At 41.2% G+C, this 13697-nt stretch overlaps 1 protein-coding gene across 9 annotated transcripts in view; it reads right to left on the bottom strand.

Moving 5' to 3' along the window:
• Positions 1-13697, bottom strand: part of LOC134344368 (cytochrome c oxidase assembly factor 1 homolog) — a 95279-nt gene that overhangs the window by 64478 nt on the left and 17104 nt on the right. For 3 of the 9 annotated variants that reach the window (XM_063044042.1, XM_063044037.1, XM_063044041.1), the window contains exon 2: positions 4872-4945. The exons of 4 other annotated variants lie outside the window; for them this stretch is intronic. The gene's annotated coding sequence lies outside the window, so the exon portion shown is untranslated. Of the gene's footprint in view, positions 1-4871; positions 4946-13318; positions 13455-13697 lie in introns of all 9 variants that reach the window. 2 more of the 9 variants (XM_063044039.1, XM_063044043.1) reach the window with 2 other exon arrangements.

Genomic DNA, 13697 nt, shown 5'->3' with positions numbered 1-13697 from the left:
GATTTGTCAATCATGACCTTCCATGCACAAATCCATGTTGACTGTTCCTAATCAGACCCTGTCTATCCAGATAATTATATATACCATCTCTAAGAATACTTTCCATCAATTTATCCACCACTGACGTCAAACTCACAGGCCGGTAATTGCTAGGTTTACTCTTAGAACTCTTTTTAAACAATGGAACAACGTAAGCAATACACCAATCCTCTGGCATCATCCCCGTTTCTAATGACATTTGAAATATTTCTGTCAGAGCCCCTGCTATTTCCACACTAACTTCCCTCAAGGTCCTAGGGAATATCCTGTCAGGACCCGGAGACTCATCCACTTTTATATTCCTTAAAAGCGCCAATACTTCCTCTTCTTTAATCATCACACTTTCCATAACTACCCTTGTTTCCCTTACCTTACACAATTCAATATCCTTCTCCTTAGTGAATATCAAAAAAAATAAATTGTTCAAAATCTCCCCCATCTCTTTTAGCTCCGCACATAGCCGTCCACTCTGATTCTCTAAGGGACCAATTTTATCCCTCACAATCCTTTTGTTTTAATAAAACTGTAGAAACTCTTTGGATTTATTTTCACCTTACTTGCCAAAGCAGCCTCATATCTTCTTTTAGCTTTTCTAATTACTTCCTTAAGATGCTTTTTATATTCTTTATATTCCTCGAGCACCACATTTACTCCAAGCTGCCTGTATTTATTGTAGATTCCTCTCTTTTTCCAAACCAAGTTTCCAATATCCCTTGAAAATCATGGCTCTCTCAAAGTTTTAACTTTCCTTTCAACCTAACAGGAACATAAAGATCCTGTACCCTCAAAATTTCACCTTTAAATGACCTCCATTTCTCTATTACATCCTTCCCATAAAACAAATTGTCCCAATCCAGTCCTTCTAAATCCTTTCGTATCTCCTCAAAGTTAGCCCCTTTCTCCAATCAAATATCTCAACCCTGGGTCTAGACCTATCCTTCTCCATAATTACATTGAAACTAATGGCATTGTGATCACTGGACCCGAAGTGCTCCCCAACACATACCTCCGTCATCTGCCCTATCTCATTCGCTAACAGGAGATTCAACACTGCCCCTTCGCTAGTTGGTACCTCTATGTATTGCTGCAAAAAACTATCTTGCACACATTTTACAAACTCCAAACCATCCAGCCCTTTTACAAAATGGGTTTCCCAGTCTATGTGGAAAATTAAAATCTCCCACAATCACAACCTTGTGCTTACTACAAATATCTGCTATCTCCTTATAAATTTGCTCCTCCAATTCTCGCTCCTCATTAGGTGGTCTATAATACACCCCTATAAGCGCTACTACACCTTTCCCATTCCTCAATTCCACCCAAATAGCCTCCCTAGACGAGTCCTCTAATCTATCCTGCCAAAGCACCACTGTTATATTTTCTCTGACAAGCAATGCAACACCTCCCCCTCTTGCCCCTCCGATTCTATCACACCTGAAGCAACGAAATCCAGGAATATTTAGTTGCAATGTACATGATGTACATCCTGACAGAATGAGGGCCTTCATTTAGGATTTAACATTACTGTAACTAATGAAAGAGTTACTTACTGCTAGAAGTGGATCGGAAAATTTCATTCTCAGCTATACTAACATTAATAACCTTGGTGAGCTCAAAAATATCAACTACCCAAAAATTCAACATTGTGTAACAAACCTAATTACTCAGTGGGATTAAATATGCCCTTTGGTGTAACAGTCGCAGAGAGAGTGGGGTTTAAAGCTACACTACAGATGGGACAGGATGAAACTTTACACAGTTCCATTTAGCCTTAAGGATGGAACATGCAATGAAAGCAGAGTTAATGGTAAGGGCAATGGTGATCTCAATGGTCAATTGGAAAAAGCAAGTTATTCCGAATTTGGAATATAATACTAATCCTGAGACTAGAAAGGTAATGAAATGCTCAAGTGAGAGATAAAACTAATTTGGCTTCCTGAAAAGGTTTAAGTAATTCCATGTCAATGCGTGAAATGTGGATGATGCAATTCAAGAAAACATTCATGCACTGTGTGGATTGGGTAGCAAGATCTCTCCAGATGGAAATACAGAAGTTATAAGAATGAAATTAGGAGAGCCAGAAGGGGCCATGAGAAGGCCTTGGCAGACAGGATTAAGGAAAACCCCAAGACATTCTACAAGTATGTGAAGAGCAAGAGGATAAGACGTGAGAGAATAGGACCAATCAAGTGTGACAGTGGGGAAGTGTGTATGGAACCGGAGGAGATGGCAGACGTACTTAATGAATACTTTGCTTCAGTATTCACTACGGAAAAGGATCTTGACGATTGTAGGGATGACTTGCAGTGGACTGAAAAGCTCGAGCATGTAGATATTAAGGAAAAGGATGTGCTGGAGCTTTTGGAAAGCATTAAGTTGGATAAGTCACTGGGACAGGATGGGATGTACCCAAAGCTTCTGTGGGAAGCAAGGGAGGAGATTGCTGAGCCTCTGGCGATGATCTTTGCATCATCAATGAAGATGGGAGAGGTTCCAGAGGATTGGAGGGTTGTGGATATTGTTCCCTTATTCAAGAAAGGGAGTAGGGATAGCCCAGGAAATTATAAGCCAGTGAGTCTTACTTCAGTGGTTGGTAAGTTGATGGAGAAGATCCTGAGAGGCAAGATTTATGAACATTTGGAGAGGCATAATATGATTAGGAATAGTCAGCGTGGCTTTGTCAAAAGCAGGTCATGCCTTACGAGCCCGATTGAATTTTTTTTTGAGGATGTGACTAAACACATTGTTGAAGATAGAGCTGTAGATGAAGTGTATATGGATTTCAGCAAGGCGTTTGATAAGGTACCCCATGCAATGCTTATTGAGAAAGTAAGGAGGCATGGGATCCAAGGGGACATTGCTTTGTGGATCTAGAACTGGCCTGCCCAAAGAAGGCAAAGAGTGGTTGTAGATGGGTCATATTCTGCATGGAGGCCGGTGACCAGTGGTGTGCCTCAGGGATCTGTTCGGGGACCCCTACTCTTCGTGATTTTTATAAATGACTTGGATGAGGAAGTGGAGGGATGAGTTAGTAAATTTGCTGATGACACAAAGGTTGGGGGTGTTGTGGATAGTGTGGAGGGCTGTCAGAGGTTACAGCGGGACATTGATAGGATGCCAAACTGGGCTGAGAAGTGGCAGATGGGGTTCAACCCAGATAAGTGTGAGGTGGTTCATTTTGGTAGGTCAAATATGATGGCAGAAAATAGCATTAATGGCAAAACTCTTGGCAGTGTGGAGAATCAGAGGGATCTTGGGGTCCAAGTCCATAGGACACCCAAAGCTGCTACGCAGGTTGACTCTGTGGTTAAGAAGGCATTCGGTGCATTGGCTTTCATCAATCATGGGATTGAGTTTAACAGCTGAGAGGTAATGGTGCAGCTATATCGGACACTGGTCAGACCCCACTTTGATTACTGTGCTCAGTTCTATTCACCTCACTACCGGAAGGACATAGAAACCATAGAAAGGGTGCAGAGGAGATTTACAAGGATGTTGCCTGGATTGGGCAGTATGCCTTATGAGAATAGGTTGAGTGAACTTGGCCTTTTCTCCTTGGAGCGACGGAGGATGAGAGGTAACCTGATAGAGGTGTAGAAGATAATCAGAGGCATTGATCGTGTGGATAGTCAGAGGCTTTTTCCCAGGGCTGAAATGGCTAGCACAAGAGGGCATATTTTTAAGGTGCTTGGAAGTAGGTACAGAGATGTCAGGGGTATGGTAAGTTGTTGTTGTTGTTGTGTGTTGTTTTTTTTATAGAGAGTGGTGAGTACATGGAATGGGCTGCTGGCGGCGGCGGTGGAGTCAGAAACAATAGGGTCTTTAAGAGATTCCTGGATGGATCCGTGGAACTTAGAAAAATAAAGGGCTATGGGCAAGCCTAGGTAGTTCTATAGTAAGGATATGTTCGGCACAGCTTTGTGGGCCGAAGGGCCTGTTTTGTGCTGTAGGTTTTCTATGTTTCTATATGTGATGAAGCAGTAGCTTCATGCAAGATACAAGATATGTAAATGCAGCTCTGTGATGCTAGATGGAGTAAAGAAGGCATTAGAAAAGAATGATATGATTCACCACCCCTCTGGCTGATGAAATGCTGCCTCATCTCCGTTCTAATTGGATGTCACTCTATTCTGAGGCTGGGTTATCCGGTCCTAGACTCCCCCACTATAGGAAACATCCTCTTCACATTCACTCCGTCTAGGCCTTTCAACATTTGATAGATTTCAATGAGATCCCCCCGCCCCGACCATTCCTCTAAATTCCGGCAAACATAGGCCCAGAGCTATCAAACACTTCTCATACAATCATTTCATCTCCAGAATCATTCTCGTGAATCTCCTCTGAACCCTCTCCAATGGGAGCACATCCTTTCATAGACAAAGGGCCCTAAAATTGCTAACAATACTCCAAGTGAGGCCTCACCAGTGGCTTATAAAGCTTCAGTGTTACATCATCCTTGCCCTTATATAAAACGTGTCTCATACACATTGTTTCAAAAGGGAAGGCAGGTTGGCGGCCTGGGGGCGGGGGGGGGGGCGGAGGGGGGAATAGTCCGGTCGGGAAAAAATGAAATTAAATCCTTAGAAAAAGGTGACAAGATCAGAAGATGTTGAATCCCTGCGGGAAAAGTTAAGGAACTGCAAAATGGATGATGTGGTAATGTAGAGCCCGTTCCAGTGCTGTACGTATGTTTCAGTGAGTACACTTTAATATGTAACCATTTAGTCTGACCAGAGAAACACATCCCTGTCAAATTAATTTGTTCCGAAATTTTGTAAAATCTACTGTTTATTTGTAAATAGAACTATTTTCTGGTTAAATGACTAACTCACCTATTTGGTGATTGCGGGTAGAAATGCAGAATAAGAAAATGAAGAGCAGATACTTGGGCAAGTCCACAGAAGACCTGGAAAAGTAACACAAAAAGGTAAAAAACCTACCACTGAGAATGGAAGGTAAACAGGGAGCAAATGGAATGATTTTTTTTTACAGATTGTGACTTATCTGTAGAAATATATCATGGGACCAGAGACATCTGTGGGCTGCTCAACCCATTAACTTCATCTTCCTTTCCATTAAAACAAAGTTTATGTGCATCTTCTTCCCAAATCACCAGCAGGGTTCCATTTCTCAAAAAAAATACTCTATGAACCTCTGTTTTTAAATTTTCATCTGACCTGTACTCAAGGAGGACTGTATATTTTCACTGCCTTTGTGTAGCGAACTGCTTTTTCCCATCAACCCAAGTCATCTGGCTGTTTTACACATATAATCAAAGCACAATACAGCACAGATACAGGCTCCCAACCCAACCAGTCGATGTCAATCATTGTGCCCACCTACCTCGTTCCAATTTCCTGCATTCAGCCCGTATCTGTCCGAGCTCCGCCCCTCCATGCTCCTTAACTGTTACTATTATAACTGCCTCAACCATTTCCTCTGGCACCTCACTCCATTTTCTTAACGCTTTCTGCATGAAAAAGTTACCCTTCAGGTCCCTTTTAAGTGTTTTCCCACTCACCCTAAACCTATGCCCCTTTTGGATTCCCCTATCCTATGGAAAAGACTGTTAACATCTACTTAATCTATGCCTCTCATTTTAAATGCCTCTATAAGACCATCCCTATGTTCCAAGATATAAAGACCTCCCCTGGCCAACCTCTCCCTGTAACTCAGGTCTTTTCTTCCTGGCAACATCCTCTTAAATCTTCACTGCACTCTTTCTAGTTCAACATTTTTTAAATAATATAATAGAGAATCCAAACTTTTACAGAATACTGCAAAAGCTGCCTCACCAGTGACTTATACAACCATAATATAATCTCCCAATTTCTATATTCAGTGCCCTGACTGAAGGTCAGTATGCTGAGTACCTTTTTCATCACCCGGTTTACTGTGATGCTGAACTTCATCCATCAAAAGAGAGGAAAAAAAAACATTGCCCACTCCTTTAGCCATCTTAAATGTTACAATTAGTTAAGTAAGTTACTGAAAAAATAATCTGAATAATCTATACTGGGAAAAGTATGAATTAATCAAAGATGGTCAGCATGGCTTTGTTAGGAGGAAATCTTTTAAACCAACTTGATTAAATTTAACAAAGATGTAACAAAATGTTTTGTAGAGATCAATATAGTTGATGCAGTCCTTTTGGATTTCAGTAAAGCCTTTGAAGAAGTCTCACATGGGTAACTAGTCCAAAAGGTAAGAGCTCAGGAAATCTACTAAGGATCCAAAATGACTTGATTATAGGAAGCACAGAGTTGTTTTTGTGATTGAGAACCCGTGACAGTAATACAAGGCAAGGATCAGTGATGGGACTCTTACTGCTTGTTATACATATTAATGATTTGGATATGATTGACATGTCTAGTAAATTTGCAGATGACACAAAATTGGCAATGCTGTTACAACTAAAGAGGGTAATCTTAGTCTACTGGATATTATCAATTAGTTGTTAAGGTCTGCAAAGTAATGACAGGCAGAATTTACGCAAACACGAGGAAATCTGCAGATGCTGGAATTTCAAGCAACACACAGAAAAGTTGCTGGCGAACGCAGCAGGCCAGGCAGCATCTATAGGAAGAGGTACAGTCAACGTTTTAGGCCGAGACCTTTCGTCAGGACTAACTGAAAGAAGAGCTAGTAAGAGATTTGAAAGTGGGAGGGGGAGGGGGAGATCCAAAATGATAGGAGAAGACAGGAGGGAGTGGGATGGAGCCAAGAGCTGGACAGTTGATTGGCAAAAGGGATATGAGAGGATCGTGGGATGGGAAGCCTAGGGAGGAGGGGGGAGCCCAGAGGATGGGCAAGGAGTATAGTGAGAGGGACAGAAGGAGAAAATGGAGAGAGAGAAAAAGAATGTGTGTATATAAATAACGGATGGGGTACGAAGGGGAGGTGGGGCATTAGCGGAAGTTAGAGAAGTCAATGTTCATGCCATCAGGTTGGAGGCTACCCAGACGGAATATAAGGTGGTGTTCCTGCAACCTGAGTGTGGCTTCATCTTGACAGTAGAAGAGGCCGTGGATAGACATATCAGAATGGGAATGGGATGTGGAATTAAAATGTGTGGCCACTGGGAGATCCTGCTTTCTCTGGTGGACAGAGCATAGGTGTTCAGCGAAACGGTCTCCCAGTCTGCATCGGGTCTTGCCAATATATAGAAGGCCGCATCGGGAGCACTGGACACAGTATACCACCCCAGCTGACTCACAGGTGAAGTGTCACCTCACCTGGAAGGTAAGCATGAGTAATACATTTTAGGAGGACCATTGATAAATCCCAGGAAGTAATGAGAAACAGAGGGAGCTCAGTGTACAAATCCAAAGATTCCTAAAAACAGCAGCACAGATATACAACTGCTGGGAGGTTACGGTATGACTCTGTAAAACAATGGTTTGGCCACCGCTGGAATAGTGACAGCCACATAGGAAGGGAGAGATTGCACAGGAAAGAGTGGAGGACAGTTACTGGGATGTTACCTAGGAAGGAGTGTTTTAGGTATGAATAGAGACTGGATGGATAGGTTAGGTTTGTTTTATTTGGAGTGGAGTATCTGAAAGAGATGCTGTATACAAAATTATGAAGGGTATAGATTAATTTTTAAATCAGAGGGCAAAGGTTTATGGTAAGCACTAGAAGGTTTAGTGGGGATCTGAGGAAGGTTTCTTTTACCATTCAGTGGCTGGAATCTAGAATGCACTGTGTGAGAGAGCTATGGAGGCAGAACTCTGGCTACCTTCAGGAAGCATCCAAATGAACAGTACAATCATCAGGACATAGAAGGCTGTGGGCCAACTGTTCAAAACCGGTATTGATCGATAGATGACAGTGGTCTAAAGGGCTTATTTCTGTGCTACTGGATATGATCCCATGGCTCTACATTATCTCTTAATTCTCAACAGTCACAAAAGAGAGTCTTATCAAGAAAACTTGACTTTTATCCCTTGTGCTGTTTTAGTGAATCTGCACTTAATTTTCTCCAAGTTCAATACACCCTTCCTCAGATTTGCTGCCCTGTATAGAATGCACTTGGTAAGGTATAGCCAACTATTTTTGAGTTGACGATTATTTCTGATCTACCTTGCAAAGAGATTTTGAACCAAAAGTGCATTTTTAACAAAACACTTTTGAAAGATCTGTCTTGAGAGAATTTGGTAATCTGAGTCATAAATTTATTTTCTCGAGCTGCAATGCTAACCATCTACAGCTCTCTTCCAGCAGCCTAGAAAAAAATAACATCTGAAGAGTGGCAATGCTGAAGGCAGAGAAATCCACTTCTGGTTACTAGCACTAAATTGATTCAAGAGTTTCTTAACATGTTATCTCAATTACCTTCACAGGAACCAACAATGGGGAGATAAAAGAACAACAGGCAGCCAGTCTTGCATGCTAGCCACTGAAGGATAACTCCCCCTCCCCAGTACTTCAGTGAAATTTTTGTGGATTTTATAGCCATCACATCTCCAACGCATCAAGCTGTCGTGCACTTTCCCCACAAGAAAAAAAACTCAGATCATTCCTTTAAAAGGTCTAATTGAATCCATTGGAAGATTGAATAGTTATTGATTAGGTCTGCTTTTGATCACACTGCTTGAAGATAGCAATGAACAAAATCGGGATCTAAAAGCATACATCAGATACGATCCCACATGCCTGCAGTATTTAAAAAATGAAAGGTATGTCCTCAGAGAGGCTGAGGTTTAGAGTTTCATTGGTTTCTGCTTGTTTTAAATGCATTGTACTAGAGCTTCCAAGCACGACAGCACTGATAATCCGATTTCCATACATGTTTGTGGTTAAACTTCTTATAGTGAATTGCTGTCACAGAGAATTTTAAAAAGGAAGTTTCCAAAATTAGGACCAGGCCAATGACAGATACTCCAACAGAAACCATGTACTTCAGTGCTCATTAGTGATATTCCACGGGATTTTAGATTTGGTTATATCCTTCATGGCATATATAAGCAAGAGAACACTGGTAAAAATTGATTATATACAAGACATGCTGAAATTAAATCACTATCTCCACTGAACCTCCAGTGGCACTAAATCTCCTGTTGACCCTGTTAGTTTAACTCATGGGATCTCCACAAACGTAGATGCAAAACAAAAATCAGTGCAAGTTTAAAATAGGGAAGTTATGATTATGATTATGAGGACACGCAGTCCTCTTTTATTGTCATTTGTGCATGCATTAAGAAATGATACAATGTTTTTTTCCAGAATGATATCACAGAAACACATGACAAACCGACAAACTAACAAAAACTATATAACATATAGTTACAACAGTGCAAAGCAATACCGTAATTTGATAAGAACAGACCATGGCACGGTAAAAGTCTCAACGTCTCTCAAAAGTCCCATCACCTCACACAGACGGTAAACCTCCAGCGCCGCCAACTTGCCAATGCAGCATATTGGAAGCATCCAACCACAGTCCGACTCCAAGTCCATCCGAAAACTCCGAGCCTCCGACCAGCTCTCTGGCACTGAGCACCATCTCTGCCGAGCGCTTCGACCCTGGCCCCGGCAATAGGCAAAGCCGAGGATTTGGGGCCTTCATCTCCGGAGATTCTCGATCGCACAGTAGCAGTGGCAGTGAAGCAGGCATTTCAGAAGTTACTCCAGGTGCTCCTCCATGCTTCTCATGGCTGTCTCCATCAAATCCGGATTGTGCACGGCCCCCTAGTTACACATACGATATTCATTCGGAATGGCCGCATGCACTGCGTTGCACCGCCATCTTCTCCCTCCCTCCAAAGTAAGTTACATCTTACTTTGAGATGAAGCCTAATAACTAGGCCTCAAAAAATATCTCTCCCCAAATGGTCAAAGTAAAATCAAAGAACAAGGTCTAAGATACACCATCAAGCACAAGTGAGATGATTTTTCTACTGCCTGCATAAAACAAAGGAGATGGTGATGGACTTTAGGAAGACTAAGCCTGCACAGCTTCCTGTTACTATTGATGGTGAGGACCTACAAGTACCTGGGGGTGTGCCTGGATAACAGACTTGAGTGGAGCATCAACACAAGAGGGGCCAGAAGGGCCAAGAAGGGCCTTCTTTGTACAAGGGCCAGAGTCACCTCTACTCCTGAGGAGACTGAGGTCCTTTGGAGTATGCAAGCCTCTCCTTCACATGTTCTACCAGTCTGTTGTCGCCAGTACAATCTTCTATGCAATGATGTGCTGGGGCAATAGTATCAACATGGATGATGCCAACAGTCTCAATAAACTGATTAGAAAGGCTGCCTCTGTTATAGGAGTCAAACTGGACACACTGGAGGCTGTGGTGAACAAAGGACCCAACGGAAAATCATGACAATTCTGGACAATGTTTCTTACCCTCTGCATGCCACCTTGGCTAATCAGAGGAGCACTTTTAGTAATAGACTATAACAACTGCACTGCTCCAAAGAGCGCTATACGAAGTCATTCTTACCCTCGGCCATTAGGCTCAATAATGAGTCAACCTATAGCCGGGGAAGTGATGACCCCCTCCTGTTAGACTGTTTGAGACAACTTATTTTTTATTCCTTCTTACTTCTCTTCTAATGTTTGTATACCTATGCACTTGCAATGCTACTGCGACACTATAATTTCCTTTGGGATCAATAAAGTATATCTAAATTGGCAAATATTTTACATACACTAAAGGATTAAACAAGAAGTACAACTATTCCAAAGAAATCAATTTCTGGAATATTAAACATCTTTCTCTCTCTCTGAAGATGATACTTTTTCCAGACAGTTTTCATTCATATAGGACAGACATCTGAGGCAGAGCTCAGATAGCTTTACTGCAGAGAATGAGCATACAAGAACAAAGGCCAAACTTAGTATAAAATTCCTTTCTGTGCAAGAGGTTCAGAAACTTTGAAGTTTATTGATAAGTATTACACAGAATACAAAGATCGATAAAAATTGAAGTATTAAATGAAAACTTAGGAGACTGCTGGAGCAATAATAGTGGAGGGGTAAGAATAGGGATGTAATACATTTCATCAACTTTACTAAATAAACTATATTCATTCAAAAATATACACAAGGATTTTTTTAAAAAAGTAAACAGCTTTCTTTTGGTTTATACATTTATAGTTTTACCAGTTCTATATTTCATTCACACTAGGCCAGACTGATACTCCAAAGATAGAGTGCCAGGTCAATTTACTTTTATATAATTTTTCTCAGAATCAGTTTAGGAAAAGAGACAATACAATAAACTGCCATCATCCTCTTACCCTCTTGTTTGGTGAACGAAATAGGCAGGATTGAATTTCCTGTCCTCTATTCCCAGTGAAATGTTAAATAAGTCTTTATACCCAAAGTTACCATTTCCTGAAAATAATTAATAGTGGAAATCCTCTTCTTAAGATAATGCAATGAAGAACTGAGAACAGAGGAGTGGAGAGGAGTGTTCTTAGGAGCTGCAGAAAGATGCAACAAACATGTAGTTCGCAATTCATTGTTCAGTAGGCTTCCTACAACCAAGAAACTACTTTCTCTATCAATTAAATTCAATTAATTCGCATGAGAGTGGAGTCACAATGAAATGGTGGTTATCTTCTTTGATTAATCACAGTATTTCAGCCACAAAGCTTAATGTTGAGTGATTAATAGGAAAACATTGCTCTGTGCAGCAACTGTCTGAAGGCATGCTCTGAAGGTGCAAAGCACCCAGTTCAGAATGGAATCCACAGATGTTCAAAATTGCATTGTTAGTGCTCCTTATCTGCATCTTTAGTAGATGATGCTTTGTGGTTACCATGGAAGGGCCAACACCACCTCCTTCAGATAAGATTGGGCAATGTCCCTTCTCCTGTGCTGAAGCACTGTAATGGTACTTCCCCAAAGCAGGCTCCACATTAAAGGGATGGATGTAACAAGAGAGGCTGACAGTTTCCTCTGGAACAAGGTGGGAAGGGGTTAACAATGTAGAGCTTAATATCGAGAGAGGAAAGAATTACAGAGGGAAAACCCTTGTCACGTGTAAAGTGATCTCTGAAAGAGCTGTCCCAGAGAGCCAGCACCATTGAAGGAAGGGAATGCTGAGGCTAAAGACTTAAGGCATTGGTCAGACCACACATTGTGAGCAGTCTTGGGCCCCTCATCTAAGAAAGGATGTGCTGGCAATGGAGAGATTCCAGAGGAGGTTCACAAGAATGATCCAGGGAATAATATTGTTAATACATTAGTAACGTTTGATGGCTCTGGGCCTGTACTTGTTGGAGCTTAGAATAATTGGGGGGAGGAGGATCTCATTGAAACCGATTGAATATTGAAAGGCCTATATAGAGTGTATGTGGAGATGCGTCTATATAGTGGGGGAGTATAGGACCAGAGGGCACAGCCTCAGAATAGAAAAATGTCCGTTTAAAACAGAAATCTGGAGGAATTTCTTTAGCCAGAGGGCAGAGAATCTGTAGAATTTATAGCCACAGCCTCTGTGGAGGCCAAGTCACTGGGTATATTTAAAGTGGTGGTTGATAGGTTCTTGATTAGTAAGGGCATCAAAGATGACAGGAAGAATGCAGGAGAATGGGGTTGAGAGGGATGATAAATTAGCCATGATAGAAAGGTAAAGCAGACTGACCAGCCAAATGGCTTAATTCTGCTCCTATATCTTATGATCATATGAAAACATGATCCAAAATGACAACCAAGCCCTTTCCTGCTTTATAGTAATCTTAAAGTTACGTGTTAAGCAGCTATGCTATGCAAAGGCAGGAAGCATTTAGGATACTAATAGAAATCACTATAATCTTTAATATTTCTGCAAAAGTTGGGAAAGGTGATTAATTAATATTGCTAATTAAAATAGGCAGCTCACACCCCTCAGACAAAAGTCAGCCATGCAGTGTCATTTACAGAAACAGCTGTTCTGATCCCCAAAGGCTACAGCACTCAATCCACCCAGCAGGACAGGAAACACTTAATTTCCAAATCGGAAGACAGGATAAAAATCAAATTCCAAACGAAATGCAAAATAATTTCTGAAACAATCAATGTTAATTCAGTCCCGACTTCCCTCTGTAGAACCTATCCTACTAATGGGTCAGTGATAAATCCAGGGTGTGGAACAGACTACTCCATACTAACTATTGAAACAGTGCTGTGTCAGTGTAGACATCAGAAATCTTTCACCTCTGCATTGCAAACCATTATGTTGTAATTTTGTCAAAGCATAGATAAAACTGAAGGTAAAACTGTGTGCACATGCAGTAAGGAACCAAATTACAGATGGAATAGGAGAAATGGAAATTTTCTTACTTAATATGGCACAGGAAACAGTAGTTCAGCTCAATGGATTGATGCCGGCTTCCTGTAAAGCAATTCTATCAGTCCCTTTTCTTCATAACCTCGTCTTTATCACCAGGCCATAAACTCCTCTTTATTCTTTTGCCACCTGCCAATACCAAGGAGTAATTTACAGTAGTGAATCAACCTACAAGCACATCTTTGGGATATGGGAAACCAAACCATCTGAACAAAAGCCACGTGGTCATAGGAAAACATGCAAACTCTTCAAGGTCAGGACTGAATAACTGAAAACTAAAAAAAAATTCCAGCCTGTTAAATTAAATTCTTAATATGCTGCCTGAGGACTTAATTCCAGAGCTCTCCATTATCAAATTTCTCAAACAGAAGA

Source organism: Mobula hypostoma, chromosome 3 (assembly GCF_963921235.1).
Source record: "Mobula hypostoma chromosome 3, sMobHyp1.1, whole genome shotgun sequence".
NCBI classification, from domain to species: Eukaryota; Metazoa; Chordata; class Chondrichthyes; order Myliobatiformes; family Myliobatidae; genus Mobula; species Mobula hypostoma.
This window is presented reverse-complemented; position numbering and strand designations above follow the sequence as displayed.